Genomic DNA, 18,883 nt, shown 5'->3' with positions numbered 1-18,883 from the left:
TACCAACTGATCCTTGCAGGCTAACCACGGGTAACTTGATTGCCTAAGATTCACTCACAACTAATCTGGCCTCTTTCAGGTTGATAAAATGGAGCTCTGGCAAACGCGAGATCAACATTTGAGGAACAAGCCGTGGCTTCAGATTGAGGCATGGTAGGTTTCACTCACTGTCTTTGTACAGAAAGGTATACAGAAGATTAAAGACTCGTCTGGTCTGATGTACATTGGCTACTGGATACAATAGCTTATTGCAGCCTGGTCTCCTAAAAACTAGCTTCCTCCACAACGACACTGTATTGTCTATTACGTGTCAAGGGAATGTATTTTCTCCCAGATTACGTTTGTTTCTGAGGCATCACAAATACCTTTCATCAAAGCATGCATTAGTCCATCACAAATCATGGGACTGTCCCTCCGGAGACCAGTGTTTGTCTCTAAACTACAATCACGCTCACAGGAACACACGTCAAACTCAGGTTGAACCCGAGTACCAACAAGCTAAACATTTCTTGAGTGGAGTGGGGATCTATGCTCATGAATCTGTATTGTCACAGAGACACCACATTGTTCCTCAGTGACGGTCGGTGTCGACCTCACCTCGACTCAAGCAGAGCGTTGAGGGCCAGAGCGCAGCGGGCCCGTCCACTCAAAGCCCACTCTACCTCCACTCTGCCCAACTGGCTTAATGAGGGAGCCATCCAACTCAATAAGCAGGTGGCAGCGTGTGTGTGTGTGTGTGTGTGTGTGTGTGTGTGTGTGTGTCCACGACTCTCTGGCTCGCTCCCCAGTACAACAAATTCAGGCCCGGGCACTAGTTCAGTCTCCAGGGAGTCAAGGAGAGCAGCGCTCCACTTATCTGATGGCAGAGCATCGGCTGGAGGGATAAACAGGTACCAGCCACCGTGGCGATAGTCGAACAACAGCTAAAGCACGAGCGACGCTCTCCGGCTTTCCTTTCAGCCAGCGTTCTTCATTTGAATCTGTCGGGTCGAAGGCAGTCAATGAGTGTGAAAAAAGTTGATGTGGCCAACATAATGGCAGAGGAGACACAAATACGAAATTGGGGATTAAATTTGGTTCACCGCTGATTGAAAAATACATAGTTTGGAAAGGCAATGTTTGATTACAGGATAAATATGTCACCTGCTCTTGCTGTTTATCCCCGCCTCGCTATCTGTGTGTGTGTGTGTGTGTGTGTGTCCGAGGATAGCTGGCGAGTGTGAGGACGGAGGATGGGGAAATGGAGATAGAGGAATACGGGGGAGGATAGTGAGACGGCAGTCAGACAAACCGGTGGTGGTGACGGTTGACAGAGTATCCGGAGGCTTACTGCAGGCATGTTCAGACCAGGGTATGAATAATTGAAAAGAGACAGAGAGAGCGAGAGAAAGAGAGCGAGAGAAGGGTGCGAGAAGGCTCTGGGTCAGCCATCCCCCGTTTCCCTTTTGGGATCAATGTCAGTTCAATAGACCAAATATAATTTCTATTAACTGTGTTCGTCCAGAGCGCCGTTCAGACCAAGATCAACTCCGTCACCTTCCCCGACGCTCTCGTCCTTCCCTTTCTGACTTTGGTGTTTTTCTACTTTACAACGGCGAGATTTACACTTTCATTTTACGCCCCAGCCGAGGCGTTTGAGAACGCTCGGGCCAAATGAAATGTCAACAGCTCTTTCTCCGTTTCATAAACGAGACCTCAACAGCAATCAGCAACTTCATGGCTATGAATCCTTGGGTTTAGCCAGGAAGAGTCCAGAGAGAGGGGAGAGAGCGAGAGCGAGTCCACTCAGAGGGTAATAAAAGCTTGGAGAGAGGAATCGATATTTCAGCCAAGGTCTGGCATGCATTAAAACATGGTACATTATTTTAGAGGTCGAATAACTCTGCCATAATAAGTAGGTAATGGTTATATACCTGCAAGAGAGGGAATGTCCCAATCCTTCTGCTGGTTCTAGGAAGTGATTTCTTTGAAAAGGACAAACTTTGTCAACTCTCCAAGATAATAACAAACGCATTACCGACAGTCTATTTGCCTTCACACTGAGGAGGTGGAGAACATCCTGTGCCCAAATAATGAGGCAGGATCCGGACAAGTAGTGGAAGGTTTTCTTCCGGAGGATTTAAGAGGCTTCTTCATCTCCAGATAACACGTATTCACTTTAAATCACATATCAGGACTCTAAGTGAGTATTAGAGAATCCTGAGAGGGCTATGGATTAATTAAAAGACACACTTTAGACACAAATGACGACATAAAAGCGCAGCTCAATGGATCTGAAGGCTTTTAAGGTGTCAGCTGAGTAGCACGAGACGTGATGAGATTCTGTCTCTGCCGGAGAATGAACAAATCTTTTCATTAAAGTTACAACGAGCAGAAATCAATAAATTCCCGACATGACACTGGACTATTAAGATTATTAAGTCTACAGTTGACCGTTTGAAGACGCACATTGTTCTTGCATGTTAGTGATCAAGTGAGGACTATCTATGAAGATAAGCCTCGGAAACGTCTTCATCAGCTTCTTACTGCGAGTGATCGGGTCCCACGTGGACACTTTGGGCGATTTCACACCAGAGTTTGTGTATTTCTTTGTTTTTTAGAGTTACATTCAGAATAGATAATACGTACAAATAACAGGGCTGAACATTGAATGTAAAATGTTTCAAGATGCTTTTATATTATCACAGGAGGGGCAATATTTGTGAGAATAAATCAGATATTGCCGTGCGGCAGCAATGTCTTGGCCTACACATCATATTCTATATCATACACAAAACATATTTGTTTGGTCCAGATCTCTGAGCTTACAATCCGTGCTTGGCGACACAAATAGTCTCTATTCTCCATTTTGGTAGAAGATCATGGTTTGGCTCAAAATAAGTATGTTTGTTACGTAACAAATTACGTATGTAATGCTCAACTTTACATTAAGTCAACACCGGCCTTTTGTTTCATATGGGACACGAATGGCGGTGAAACTTTTCTATTATGGTACAAAAGTGCTGTTCTGTCACTAATATGCTTGTTGTTGATCCTTTTTTATACTTTGTATTTATTGTGATATTTAAAAGAAATCGGAACATTATTGTGTCAGTGAAATTAGGTCCGAGGTCACTATACGTATCCCAGGAGCTTGATGCTACTCGAGTGTTTATTTGCAGAGAGAAAGGCTCTTTTTACTTCCCGATGACAGCCCCAGTCTGAATTGTCTGTGTCCTTATCGGTCCTCCGCAGCTCATCACAATGAACTGAACAACGTCTGACTTCTTTTGGTCATCTTTTTTGATTTCGCAGCAGTGAGTTGTTTTGCAAAGTTTCTATTCTCTCCTCCAAACACTCAACAATATTCACCCACAACATCAAATAATAGCACATGAGAAGCATTTGAGGTATTTTTTACTTGGCATTTGTTGGCTTTGACACAGAAATAGCTACAGTTTCGTCTGCACGGGTTTGAAGAGGTCCACTCTGACTGTGAATGTTTAGCTCGAGAGAAAGTACGGATGCCAGCTTTTGAATGTCAAAACTACTACGAACATCCACATCAAAGGTCAAGATTGCGGCCGTTTGCCTGTTTAGCTGTTAGCTGTTTATAAGAGCGCTGAGAGCCGTGAAATTCAGCACTACGTGTGACTTTTTTTATAGATATTTAATATTTGAGGAGAACTGAGAGTCTTGTTTCTGCAAAAGCAACTCAGATGAAATGACTTTGTGAATAAACCTTGTATGTATGGGATTGTATGTATTCAAATCAGACCTTTTGAGTTTTGGTCGACATACGTGTGTTTTAGCATCAAAATATGATTTTCAAAAGCCTAAAAACATTCTCCTACTTGACTTGATGTAGGATTCTGTATGATGATGTTGCTACACACACACACACACATGTATATATATATATATATATATATATATATATATATATATATATCCACAAGTATATACACATATATCCTATTAAATACCAGTGTACTCGTGGTCGGCACACTCATTTTAGAGAAGTAGACAGGAGTACCACCAAGGAAGATAAGCAATGTACTGTTGTGGATGTGAAAGTCACACAATAACACAAACAAACCAACCGATCGACGCAGCAGTAGACCAGCAACCCCTGTGTTCTGCAAGGTAAAGTCACTTTTTTCTGTCAATGGAGTCTTGTGGCTTCGAAGAGAGTGAGATAGCTGCTTCAGTTCCTGGTCAGAAAGGGCTGGAAGCAAGGTAAAGCGGTGGAAATACATTAAACAAACAATATACACTGATATTGATTTGCTTGGGCAGGCGGGCCTTTCTTTGGTGGTCAAAATATGTTTCTATGACTTCCCTGTCCACAGACGCTTTATCTTGCCGATAGCTCTTCCTGACTGAAACCCACCAGACTCCATTAATGACGTATGCAATTCTACCTCGCAGAACACGGGAGTACACATACAAACCCACTTATAAAAATCCAAAGTAACCCTTTTATTCATTCCAAACTTAGCATGCCTAACGTTGACTCAGCTGGTGTTCACATTGTTCATAACGCTGTTGATTAGCTTACTTTGGTAACTGACGTCTACACGTCAGTGAAGAGATGAAGGGGACAGCAATAATGAATGGAACAATGATTATAGGGAGAAAGAAAGGCATCAAATAGATGCATCATGGTTGCCTTTGATTCATTATGCAACTACACGTGTACAGATACACAGGCAGAGGGTGGATGGTGAGCAAAGGAAGTCTCATTGTACGCCGTATATCATCCATCCCCGCTGGATGGTGGAGGTGGCAGCCGGCCAGTTTGTCCTAACGGAGCCGGAAAAAGCCCATTTTTCTTCTGTAGACTAAATGGCAGCCGTACAGATCAAACAGCAGTCTGATCAATTACACAGAGAACCTTTGAACCAGCAAATGCCACCTGGAGACTTCACATCTGAGGGTGGTATGGTGGGCAGGGAGGGACAACATTAATGCAGCAGAGGAAGACTTTTCTTTTTGTGAGCTGCAAGGAAGAAAAACACACATTCATGCAAGCGTACGCCCGATCGCTCTCTGTGACACACACACACACACATACAGAAGCACTCCAGCAAACACACTGGGTGGCAGCCCCCCCCCCCCCCTTATCAACCAACAGCAGTGACAGATCTGGTCACTCTTTTTTCTAAATTCGCCTCATTGCCTCCGTACCACAGCAGACATTATGTAAAAATAAATTGACATGACATGACAATGGAAATGTTTGTCACACAAAGGCTGTTGTTTTTGTTGCTGAAAGGCTCTTTGTGTTTGTCATCTTTCATTGTGCGAGACCCTGGATGATTGACTTCCTTTTTGCTAGCTGAGGGGCATTGACATTTCCATGCCCTTCTACAAAGATGGATACCTTTCTATTGAACCGCCACTCGTCCAAACAGCATGCCCGCTCAATTGACCATGTTGGGTCGTGTCAATAACTATAATGCTGGAGTGTGTACAGCGGCATCAATGAGCATATAATGATTTATTTGTTTGCATGTGTGTGTGTTTATATGAATGCGTGCGTCTGTTTGTGTAAAGACTGTGTGTGTGTGTGTGAGAACAGTGCAGGAAAGAAAGAGTTTCTGAATGTAATTATTGTGCGGTTGTTTATATAATGCATATCCACAGCTGCAACCATAAACTTGACCTATGTGTGTGAGTGGTGCTCTTGCCTCTCATCTTCCAACTGTCCAACTTGGTCAAGAGCCTCTTTCTGCCCTTTGGGCCAAAATAACTTAAAGCTGCAGGAATCAATATTTATGTATTATTGATGGATCACATGAATAAGTGCACCGTGAGAGGGGTCACTTGTAGTGACGAACACACACAGATTCATCGCCTGACTCCGCAGGTCCCTTTTAGCGTCTTTCAGCTCGTTGTTTTGGTTTACAGAACTACCGCTTCGATGTTCTGGTTCAGTCTCACCACTCTCCGTACACTCCAAACACAACCGTACGCTACATGCATGATTCAAACAGAGGGCCAAAAAAAACAGATATTTTCCTCAGGATTCTGGTGGAACAACAACAACTCACATTCACCACATGGCCAGAAACACAAAGCATACACTGAATGCTCATGTCCGAGTCAGCTGGATGTGTAAACATGTTTTGTCGACACCCCACAGCTTACATTAACAGTGCGACACACTGAGATCATGCGCCTACTTGAAGGTCAACGAAGAGAAACACAACAGCAACTCTGAATACATTTAAACGAACTACGACAGCTCCAGCCTGTAAAACCTGTCAAGACTGCATTGAAGTCAGGACCATCAAACTGCCCTGAAGCCGTTAGACATCCTTCCCTTGTAGCAGCTGGATAATAACACTCTGAGAATTAAGTCCAACAGGTGTTCATTTTCACTTACAAGTACCTTCCATATGTTAAATCAGTGGTTCTCAAACTTTTTCTGTCGCGCCCCACTTTGGAGGAAGAAAAATGTTCATGCCCCACCACCCTAACAAAATTGTAACAAAATGGTCTATGTTGAATTTTTATTGAAACATTTTGTGACTCCTCCATCTGTGCTTTTTCAAATAATAGAATGAAGAAAATTGCAATCACTTTGAAGTAAACCAGATTGCTCCATCAGACAAAAACAAATACAATGTGCAATCACTTTGTTAGAACAATGCAAATAAAGTGATATCTGTGCAAAAAAGAACTACAATTTGGCAAAAAATTGCTGATTGCGATTAACCTGTTTTGCACTCAACATCTTTTCAAGATAACAATAAAGTGCAACCTGTGAAAAACTAAACAAAACAAGTTTCATGCTATCCGCAGCTAGTTTTCAGACATAAAACACAGACTGGTCTCTCCTCATCTCCGACCGTGTTCCCTGTGAACCCAGAGCCAGAGAGGCCTCATCACATGTTCTTCTTGGCTGCTTGCTGTTCGTCTCGGAGGCATCGCTTGCGGTTGCTTTTCTGTTCCCGCCAAATGTCTCTTCATTTGGAACACGAAGCCACACATGTGAGTCGCCAAGGATCATGGCCGTCACGCATGCGCAACCTGTTAACGGCGTAACGTAAACATTTACACGAAAGTACAGGCATTTCGCCATGTAGTTATTTATTACTTAAAAAAATAAAATAAAAATAATTCGTTTTTTGAAATACAAAAATTCTGCATTTCCCCCTGCGCCCCACCTGTAATACCACAGGTAGTACCACCACAGTTTGAGAACCACTGTGTTAAATGATAAATCTTTTGGTTGCAACGCGTCGGCTTAAGAAACTAAATGGTTGACTTGAAAGATATGAGAGAGGGGGACATGCGTTTCTTGCCCATAATAAGTACAGTGGTGCTGTAGCATAGAATAATGACAGGATTACTATATCTTAAGAGTAGAAACCGTAAAGTGGGCGTCGCAGAGGGATACAAGAGTCTCCATGTTCTTCTTAATCTCCGAGATACTTGAAGATGATCGTGGAACGTGGGATGAATTCAGTCGTTAGAAAGAAATCCTACACAATTCTACCATTTCACCATGCTGGAGCTCCACTTTAGATGGATTTATTTGAAGGAAATGTGATACTTCTGTCTGTGATATGTTTTACACAACACATAATATGGTTAGTTGACAACACAATCTCACGTCATTCTATTAAGTCGTTGATCTGGAGCTTTTCATCGCGGCACATGATCCTGAGGTGTGAAAGCTCTGGAAGAGCTACTAAATGGACCTCGAGTTGAGGTTGTTGTTCTGTCAGCTGCTGTTTCTTTAAGATCAAGACGAAACTTTCAGCCTCAACTTTAAACGTTGAGACGTTCTTAAGGTGGGCCTTTTCTTTTCGGTCTTTCATCTAATATGCTCTACACATTGTACATATCTATTATATTATCGACCTGTGCATCTGTTGGCACCTGTGAACGTGCGAGTTGCGTGTTTCTCTTTGAACGTGCGTCTCTGTGCTTTAGTGTTTGTGCGCCGGCCTTCAGCTGTGTTTGGGTGCGGGTGGATTACAAAGGGATCGGGATCAGCGGGGACAAGAGGAAACAGACAGACTACACAGCAGCTGTAGAAAAGCCCAAGGCTCTGCGCTGCAGAGAGCTCAGAGCGGCGCTGATCAACCCATCACAGCATCCAGCGTCTGGAGAAAAGTCATCTCATCCTGGGGATTTCTGGTGTAAACAGAGACAATGTTTCATCCCCTTTCTTACTTGGCTAAGACGTTAGGATAAGCAAGGACATGCCATACCTCACCACCAGCCCCAGACGCAATTACATCTTGGCGACCCGACGACGTACGGGGAGCCGGCGACGATCCAAATCGTCTGGGTTTACCAGATTGTCTTGTGCGTCGAGAGGGAGCGAGCCAAAGCGAGCCGTAACCCCGTCTCAGAGGCGTTTGTAAAAGTCACGCAGCGACAAGATTCATCTCAATTCACATGTTCCAATGTGGCTGTGTGAGAGTGTGTGAGTGTGTGTGTGTGAGAGTGTGTGTGTGGGGGTGTGTGCCCGGAGAATGTTTTCAGACAGGTCCTTCGCTTTGGTTGACAGCACTTCTGCAACATTCTTAACAGCCTGGCAAAATGTAATGAGGTAAAGTGTCACAACATCTCACATCGTTCTGCAAGCCCTCAGCTCTGGCAGTCTGACTCCACTCACTGACACTGTGTGTGTGTGTGTGTGTGTACCCGCTGGCTCCATCTTCAGTGTCTGTTTATACTTGGGTGGTGGGGGTGGTGGGGGTGTGGAGGTGTGGTGGGGGTGGTGGGGGTGTGGAGGTGTGGTGGGAGTGAGGCGGCCATGGAAAAAGAAGCCAGGCACTGGAGAAGCCACCACCAGTATTATACAGCCTCACTGACTACTTGCAGAAGGAGAGAGAGGGAAACTGGAGATAGTGCAAGACTTTTAACGTAACCGGAAATAATGAACAGTTCCAGAGAATCAAAAGCATTTGTAGACATGCTGTGATTATGATTTCTCCTCTTCATTTCTCTTTCTCCACAGTCATTCCCTCCTTCCCTCGCCGCCTCCTGTACTTCCTTTTCATTGGTCACTTCCGAGCCTCGTCACCTTCTCTTTTCTCTCCCTCCCTCTGGAGCTCACTGAATGGCAAGTTTATCCTCCTTTGCCCCGCCGTGGTTCTCTCACCGGGCTAATTTCCTTTGAGTCCGGAGGGTTTTACAGGTGTCCCTTTGGGGCCCTCGGTGTTAGCGGCGGCGGCGTCCCTCCGGGCCGTGTGGGGTTGACAACTTTATCTGCCCGAGACACCCAGGGTGTGATCATTAACACACCTCACCTCAGCTTAGAGGAGCTACACGTCTGCCTCTTGGATGGATTGCTTATGCTACTACTCTCCCTCGCCGTTCCTCCTGTTCTTCCTTCCTATATTCCATTTTTCAAGTCTTGGCTTCCTTCCGTGCCTCCTTTCTTCCTTCCTTTTCCACCCATCCTCCGACTTTGTTGCTTTCTTCCTCATTTCCATTCCCTTTGACCCTCCATCCTCCCTTTTATACTTCCCCTCCCTCCTCCCTCCTTTCCTTATCTCTTGGTCCTTACTTCTTACTTGTACACACTTAAAAAAATACAATACCGCTACTCTTAAAGTAGAGCAGTTCCCCAGAGGCGTGAATGACTATGAATATGGCTATTCTCTGCCTCCTGTCGCTATTTCTGACATACTTAAAGAGGAAATAGTAGAGTGGAATTATCTATTTTTTCCTTAGTGCTGTCAGAATCAATTAATCACTGACAGTGACATTATATAAGGGTGTGTTTCTGAGTAGAGGGAGCTCTGATGTTGAATCTATTTTAATCTATTTCTGAAAAGAAATGGCTCGTGAACCAAACACAAATCTTAAGGAAGAATTATTTACTATTTTTCAGCTGATTTGCCTGTTTGACGGTCCATCATCCTCAGTCCTCAAAGACGTCATCTTTGCTCGACCTCCTTCTCTTTCATCATCTCTCTCTCTCATTGTTGTCTTCTGCTTCTGTTTTTTTTCTTTTAATCTCTCACCTGCTACCATGGAGATTAGAAATAAATAAATAAATCCCTTTTGTACTGTATGTTTAGGTCACTGAAGCGTGTGCAGTATGTGTACATGTGGGTGTATATTCATGGTCGTCATATAGAACGTGGTCATATCGTATTCACACATCCTCACAAGGACACGAACACATTCGTTTCCTCGTTCACAAAGAGGATTTTATTTTTCTGCTTTGAAGCTGCTTTATCGTCAAAGTTAGATTCCAGTTCATGGGCTGATATATTTGATGATTTTGACTGCAATTACTGTCCAATAATAACAATATTTGTGGACGAAATCACAATTACCTTGTTGCTTCATGGAACTATTCTGATGAAAAACAAGCGCACATCTATGAAGACATTACATTGGTGGTATAGTTATACATTCAGTTATTAAAGCTAGTACAACAGGTAATGAAACATAAATAAACTTGCAGATAAAGCTACTTGGTCAGAGTCCAGACGCTTCAAATTCTGACACTAATTAGAATAAACTGTGTTCACAGGATACGGGACGTTTGTGCTTGCTACATGCATACAGTCTCTTTTTAAAATAAACTTACAACGTAGGTTTAGCTAGTTTTGAGTTTACTTGCATTAAGTTAGTTAACAAAATAGTTGTATAGTTATTATATATTAGTATAATATATGTTATTTATTCGTTATTATAGAGACAGATTCCCCTCGAAATAACACAAAACTATCTACGGCACACAGACTGGAAGAAACAATGTTTACATACATTGCGCAACATGGATTTACATCAATATAAGCATTTACATTGGTTGCTAAAGCAAAGCTAGCCAACAATTCCAGTTCCACACACATTCATTGCTGCATGAGCTCTCTCATACTCGAATGAAGCATATTGTGATCCACATTCATACTTGATGATATACGTGTGTGTCCCCGTGTGCAGGTGTTTGTCTGTATGTGTGTGTTGTTGTGTGAGTGTTTCTGGAACACTGCCCGCCTCAACACCTCAAGGTGGCAAGTGTGTGTGTGTGTGTGTGTGTGAGAGAAAAAGAGATAAAAAGAGAGTGGTGAGCATTTGCAACTTGGCCAGCAGCTCATTAATCTGTAGGTGTGTTTATACCACAGAAATACTGCATGCCGCACTCTCATACACACACTCACACCCACACACCCCCCCACACACACACACACACACACACACACACACACACACACACACACACACACACACACACACACTCTGCAGCTCATTCTCATTCAACTCTGCAGCCAGTATGTCCTTTGTTTCTCATTGTCCTGAGGAGTTTGGAGAGGGAAGAGTGTCCCCGCTGATTGAAAACTGGGAAAATACATCGTCTCCCCGTTTCTTATGCAGTGTGAACAGAGTTTAACCGCACACTCGCACACACCTCGCACGCACCACCCCGTCACGACAAATTCCTTGTAGGCGCAAACTTGCTTGGCAATAAACGGTTCTGGTTCTGATTCTGACCTGCAGGTGCTTGAGGTTGAATTTGCACGAGGTTGCGTCTGTGTGCTTCCATGTGTCTGTGTTTGGTTGCTGAATTTCTGTGTGAGATCATGACTGAAATGTGTGCATTGAACGGTTTGAGTGTGTTTGTGTGTCTCTTACTGTGTGCAGGACTGCGTTTGTGAATGAAAACCTCTAAGTATGACTACTGCAGTGAGCTGAACGCCGAGGAGCTGCAATCAGGCAGTGCCGGTGGTGTCGGCGGCACTGTGGTACGAGTGTGGGTGGCTGTGACGGTGGGGGAGGGCACAGCCAATCACGATGCTGATTGAGGAGCCCGATGGCGTGGATGAATTAATGAGGCGTGTGAACACTGGCTGAGCCAGCGAATCAGAGCCCTTTAGGAGCTGCTCAGCTGCCGACAAACTGTGACAAACTGCTGGTCATCAATCACACAAAAGACACATACGTTTGCACACACGCTGTCACATCGAGCCTCGCGCGCGCTTCATCCGAGTCACTGACTCATGTGTTGTTATGTGGCTGTCAGGATGCTTTAGCTGCTTAGAGAACAGGAATATTTCACCAAAAATAAGTCTGATTAACGACAAAATCTGCAACATGGTGTTTCTACAATTCAGTTTCTGTATTGAATATGTATATAAACCTTTGTGAGGGCAGTTTTTCTGACCTGTGGACAGAGCCAGGCAAGTTGTTTCCCCTGTTTCCATCCTTTATGCTAAGCTAAGCTAACGTGCAGACATGAGAATAGTATCGAGCTGCACGTCGAACTCTCAGCAAGAAGCCGAATGAATGAGGTGTTCTGACGCCATTTTGTTTCCTTCCCGATTCCATTAGCTGAACTTGCATATTGGAAAATGTGAAACTATTCCTTTAAGCCACATGTTGAGCTGCCGGCAGAGTTTTATGACTACAGATTTTGCACTTTGCTTCATCGGCACATTTTCTAAGTTTTTGGCCACACAGCCGGACTCTGACCTGCCGTTCAAGCAGTTATTAATTGGAATCGATGAACTACTGCAGCTGTAAAGTAGATCCGGGAACATTACTTTTAAAGACGGTTGCATTCTGACGTTAATGAGGTTTAGAGGAGGCGTCTTCACACAGACACAAAACCTCCGGCTTCCTGGAGGTATTTTACGGAGGGAAAGGAGTAGATTTAGTTTAGAGTTAAGTAAATACCAGAATTTCCATTTCTATTATTCAACCCTCTTATCCTCGTCTGTACTGTTGAACCTTATGTGAGCGATCAAACTGTTCATAACGGCACATTCTTTCCCCCCCAACATTGCAGGAAAACTAGCAGCCAAGAAATCGCAGTAAAACTCTACAACACATCGAAGTAAGCACCAGTTTGGATCCATTCCATCATGAATGAAGGGCTGAAGATGATGTCCTGTGAGGAGCACCGGCCCTATCCATCTGTCTTCCTCTACATACCCTCGCAGCTCACTGAGAATCCATCTATCTGCAGCTCTCCCTCCTTTCTTCGCCTTACACTTGTGTTACTCTTGGCTGTAAGTCAGCTTTATCGCACACAATACCTCTCGCTCCAAGCATCCCAGTTTCACTTGGATCAGCTGACAAATATCTCCACCGCCAGTGTGCATCGACAATAAAACCAGCGTTATCCTCAGCCACAGCCTCTTTCCCCTTCCATCCTCTTTGACCTCGTCGCTCAGATCTGTGGACACACCGAGGTGGGTTAGGGGCCGACGATATTAATAGACGCAACCTCATGAATCTTTCAAGCTCAATCGCATGAGCTGATGTGAGGAGAGCGGGTCTCAGAGGATGAATTCGTTAATACAGAAGTCCAGCGGGGGCGTTTCTCTTTAAACACGAGTTATGCATTAGCCCTTCATATAGTCTTGAGTACATATTGGTTTTATATAAATGGCCCCAAACAGGTGTGTGTGTGTGTGTGTGTGTAATAGGCCAGATCTGTGTGAGATGAAGATATTTATACATACAAAAAAAAAAGAAAGTAAAAAGGAGAATGTTTTGTGCACACCCTTGTCAACATTTGAGTATTCAGGTGAGTGAGCGTCAGAGCTTGAATAAGTTTAATTTTATGCATGAGTACAGAGGCATTTCTGTATGAATAATTGTATTGGCCTTTGACAGGGAAATACAGAGCAAGGGAGAGAGAGACGGATGCACGGAGCCAGAGAGAGAGACGGTGGGAGAGGTTGGGGGGGGGGGGGTCAGGAAGTGAGGCAGAAAAATGAAGTGTGTTATATGGGAGAAATGCTGGCGGGCTAGTGGCTTGTTTTCACCCCAATCTCGGCACTGCGGAGCAATTTCAATACAGTGCTGTACTCCAAGGAGCAATGTGTTGGAGGAGGGGGGGGAGGGGGGGGGGGGTCAAAGAGTGATAGCGGGGTGTCAAGGAAAATTATAGAGACAACGAAATGTTCTCGGAAAAAATTATAGGAGGCAGGAAAATGTTGTCATAGAAATAAATGTAAAGAAAGAAAAAAAAGCCCATTTGATATTTATGTCGAGAGCCGGGAGGGAGAGAGAGGGAGCAAGTGGGAGAGAGAACTCAGATCTAATCACCGTGATTGGAAATGAGGCCGGAGAGTGTGGGCAGGTGCAAAATAATACTAATGATGAAAAAAAAGCATAAGGTGGGCTTCCTGTCGAGCAGAAAACCACCTGCAGGACAGAGAGGATGTTGCTATTCAATTTATTTTGCTGAAATTGACCCGAGAGTTGTTCAAAGCACCTGTGTCCGACTGAATGCTACGGTAGCTTGTTTAGTGACGGGACAGCGTAGCTGTGTTTGACTCTTTTTCTTCCTCGTGTGTTGTGTTCTTCTCCACCTGCACTCCGGTTGTTGTTTCTGACCGATTTGCTGGAGGAGTTGAGGGCGAAATAAGGCAAGGCAAGGCAAGTTTATTTGTATAGCACATTTCAACAACAAGGTAATTCAAAGTGCTTCACATAAAACCATTAAAAGCATCAAAACACAAGGCAAAAGAAAAGGAGATTTTAAAACAATTAAAAAACAGTGCAAGAAATAAAATCCAGTAGTAAAATGCAGAAATGCAGGAAATTGATTAATATATTAATTGAACGTGGTTCAATTAAAGGCAGCAGCAAACAGAAAAGTCTTCAATCTTGATTTAAATGAGCTGAGGGTCTCAGCAGACCTGCAGCTTTCTGGGACTTTGTTCCAGATATGTGGAGCAGAAAAACTGAACGCTGCTTCTCCATGTTTAGTTCTGACTCTGGGAACAGAAAGTAGACCGGTCCCAGACGACCTGAGGGGTCGGGATGGTTCGTAAGGTAGCAGCAGATCAGAGATGTATTTTGGCCCTAAACCATTCAGTGCTTTGTAAACCAACAGCAGGATTTTAAAGTCAATTCTTTGTTGGACAGGAAGCCAGTGCAAAGACCTCAGAACTGGAGTGATGTGATCCACCCTCCTGGTCTTAGTGAGGACTCGAGCTGCAGCGTTCCGAATCAGCTGCAGCTTTCTGACGGACTTTTTACAGAGACCTGTAAACACACCGTTACAGTCGTCCAGTCTGCTGAAGATAAATGCGTGGACACGTTTTTACAAATCCTGTTGAGACATAAGTCCTCTAATCCTTGATATATTCTTCAGGTGATAATAGGCTGATTTTGTAATTGTCTTGATATGGCTGTTCAGGTTGAGGTCTGAATCCATAACTACACCTAGATTTATGGCTTGGTTTGTGGGTTTTAACATCAGTGACTGAAGCTGAGCGGTGATTGTCCTTGGTACCAAAAACAATAAAGAAAATAAAACGGAAAGGCTGATAAAGAAAGAGAAAGAGTGAGACGGCAGCTCGGGCTCCGTTATCTCCTCTAATTCAACATGCGGGACGGGAGGCTGGAGAAAGCGGAGGAGCTCGAATCCTCACGGGGCCATGAGAAGAGATGGACGGAGAGGAAGAGGGACAGGGGTCGAAAGACAGGATGAGACAACAGTGCGATCGGAGTAATTTCCTCCTGTTAAGAGGATCAGTTACCGTCTTGACCTCGCTACACATTCTACATCTGAAATCCAAAAAAAACACACGTGTACCAGCTTTGATTCGGCTGCAGAGAGCCATGAAGGAAACACCGCGTTCATGTGTCCATCTCATCCAGATGCACGTGAAACGTCTCTCGCAGCTCAAAGTGATTTACCTGCCCGCCGCTCTGCCGCTCTGATGGGCTGATGGAGGTCTTTCTCAAGAACAAACAGCAGGCGACCAGAAATGATTTGCCAAACTCCTGCTCCCGTTAGAATCAGTGATTTGCTGACCCGTCTTCAGCAATAGGCTGAGACAGGTTAATGCGTTTCCCCCTCCCCCCCCCCCCCCTCCAACAACAAATCACATTCCAACTAAACAGAAATAGCTGCTGCCGTCAACAAGAAGGAGATTTGATTTCTGAGCGACACAAACAACAACGAGACGGACTCAATATAAATGTAAAACAAGGATGTGACTCAACCTTTAAAACAAACTCAGTCAATACTGGCGGCCTCGTCACTCTATTTGTGGGTTCTTGAATCTAAGTGGACTAAAGACTTTGTACCTAACGGCTCTCAACATGGCGCCGGCCGAGCTGGCGGCAAGCAGCTGACAGAGCTGACAGAGATAAGCGGTGTGAGTGTGTAGAGCGTCAGCGATCAACATATGAGTTCTGGATTTTGAATTTAGCACCGTGACTTCTCATCTACAAGGACAAAAAGCCTCTCAAAACCTATGAATACGAGGTGTTTCTGCTTGTAAGAAGTAAACAGAAAGCTGCCAATAGAACAAGTAAAACTTCGCTTGGTAAGGTTTATTCAAATGTGTCTACTTTATCTCCGCGTTATCAGTGGATGGGCAGAATCCGCCCGAGGTGCATTTTGTTTACATCTCCGTTTATTTATATCTGCGAACAAATGTTCATTCCAGCTGTGAGGAAGGCAAATACAATTCATTCTTGTATCACAACACACGGCCATCAAACAGACAGGCCTTATCGTGCCTCATTAATCACTTAATCTGCGGCAGGAACCAGATTTTAACCCTGAAGTCCTGCTGATCAATGGCACACAATAACCTAAAGCTTTGGTTTTTAATCAGGGTGCTGCACATCATGGTCCACGCGGCTTTACCGACAGCCCTGAATCAATTCCGATGAAGTCAGGAATACAGATGGAGCGGATGATTTTCGAAAGACGAGGATCCAGTGGAGCTGGAGCGCTAACATTGAGACGTACACAGCTTCTCTCTCTCCCCTTCCCTCATAAATATTAATAACTACAGACCCACAGTAGAAACATTGGCCATCAATAATGCAGCTCCCCAAAACGCTCCTCAAATAATTGCAGCTACAAGCCAAGTCCTGGAGACAGCCTCCAAGGTGTGCTGCAGCTGTGTTGCCACTGCCTCATTTTGCCTAAATAACCCTTTCACGTGGAGAGCAGAGGCAGAGCAGGGCATGGTGGTTCATGCGCCTCTCTGTGATGCGGCTGTGGTGGATGTACACAAACCGAAGGAGAAAGAAAACGATTCAATAAGATTCAAACGTGAACGATGAAGTGAAGGAAGAAGAAGCTGTGGATGTGAAACACTTAATGAAGCAGCGCTTTCCTCGCGGCCTAATTCCTCTCGAACAGCACTGTGTCAAGTTGGTAAAATTGTGGTCAAGCTTTTGCTGTAATAAGCAATTAACCTCGTTGCCTTTGGCCATCATTCCTATTAAAAACATCAGATATGCAGCTGTTTAGCAACATAATCAACAAGGCAACACTTTAGTAACACTGGGAAAGGCAATTAAACACTCCTGAGGAACGGGAGCTGAAGGACAAGTGCAGACGTAATCAGTAAACACAAAACATTCTATGAGTGTGCTAACCTTCAGACATTTATGCCTCAAGGTAGCCTCTTAAAAAACAAACAGGTTTTGGCTCATTCAACAACGAACCCAAACCACATCGACTGGAGCGAATCGTTAAAACTACGTGTGTGTGAAATTCATGCAGTTAACATGCATTTGTCACAAATTATTGATCCAACGGCAGATTGTTGATTGATCTTCAATGGTGTTAATGCACAGGCACACCTAAATGCTGCATAATATCTGCTTCTGGGTACAAGAATTAAAGGTTGTTGATAATCAGACCCGGGACAATAGGCCTCACATGACCCCTGACCCCTGACCTATTTCAGTAAGTAATGACCCGTAAAGCCTCAGCTTGGCTCTGTTGTCTTTGTATGCATGAATAATTGGACTCGCAGAGCTCGAGAAGTCTGACGAACAAAGGGTTCAACATGCTTGGTGGTGTTTTCTAATTCTATCGAATAACTGTTAACTCTGAATCCTTAAAGGCTCTTCGTCTGAAATTCTAAGCAATACTACAGCAGTACACAACTATCTAAGCAAAACAAATTGCAATCAATGAAAATAGAGTTGCATCACCAATATATACACATATATATATCCATGTTTTTCACGTAATCTACCACAGTTCAACCTAATTCTTCTTCTCTTTATTTTCCTGTTTCCCTCAGCACTTTAACCAGCTGCTCCATCCCTCACTAAACCTGGTCATTGCTCCTCTGTGGCCCTTGCATGTCTCAGTCACACACACACACACACACGCACACACACACACACACGCACACACGTGACACAGTGCACAGCCATTTTCTGACAGCCACACTCTCCCATCACACAGCTGAGAGGAAAGATGAGCTGCCAACTATGGGGCATAAAAGTGAAAACACAGATTCACAGAAGCACACACACACACACACACACACACACACACACACACACACACACACACACACACACACACACACACACACACACACACACACACACACACACACACACACACACACACACACACACACACACACACACACACACACACACACACACAGCTGAGTGCATATAGCTCACAATCAGCAACCTCGGTCACAACTGGCTGACTTGCAGCATTTGGATATTCCCAGTTCACTTTCAGTCAAGGAGCTTGATCCAAACCACTGGACCTGACAGGAGAGCTCGTCTTGGATACAGAATCCTGCTAAGAAACGAGGAAACAAAACCCAAAGGAAAAACAAAGGCAAACTCGCTGGTGCTTTCCTCTTCAATTCACTGCTTGAGTCGCAAACATCACCAACAGTAAATGTCATGCCAACGTATGCCTGTCTCTCGTTCCCTTAGGCCACGATGACACAGCGTTTTTCTGCAGCTGCTGACCTCTGAGGTCTCCCAACTCAGCCCTGACCAGAGGCGTAACTATAGACAACGGAGGCAGTGCGGTTGCACTGGGACCCCATAGAGAAAGCGGGTCCCACAACAATGTGTAATATGTATGTTGATGTTTGATCATGTGACGAGACGATACGTTATCCGGTGGCTAGTTTAGGCGCAAAATCTGTTAAGACTCAGAAGCTGAGCGGGC

The 18,883-nt window shown here is 44.3% G+C and overlaps 1 protein-coding gene across 1 annotated transcript in view; it reads right to left on the bottom strand.

Moving 5' to 3' along the window:
• ncanb (neurocan b) overlaps window positions 1–18,883 on the bottom strand; it is a gene marked incomplete at both ends in the record, with an annotated part of 93,584 nt that overhangs the window by 27,906 nt on the left and 46,795 nt on the right. The gene's annotated exons all lie outside the window — the stretch shown is intronic.

The sequence above is a fragment of the Melanostigma gelatinosum genome, assembly GCF_949748355.1.
Source record: "Melanostigma gelatinosum genome assembly, chromosome: 4".
NCBI classification, from domain to species: Eukaryota; Metazoa; Chordata; class Actinopteri; order Perciformes; family Zoarcidae; genus Melanostigma; species Melanostigma gelatinosum.
Note: the sequence above shows the minus strand (reverse complement) of the source record. Positions and strands in the feature narration are given on the sequence as shown.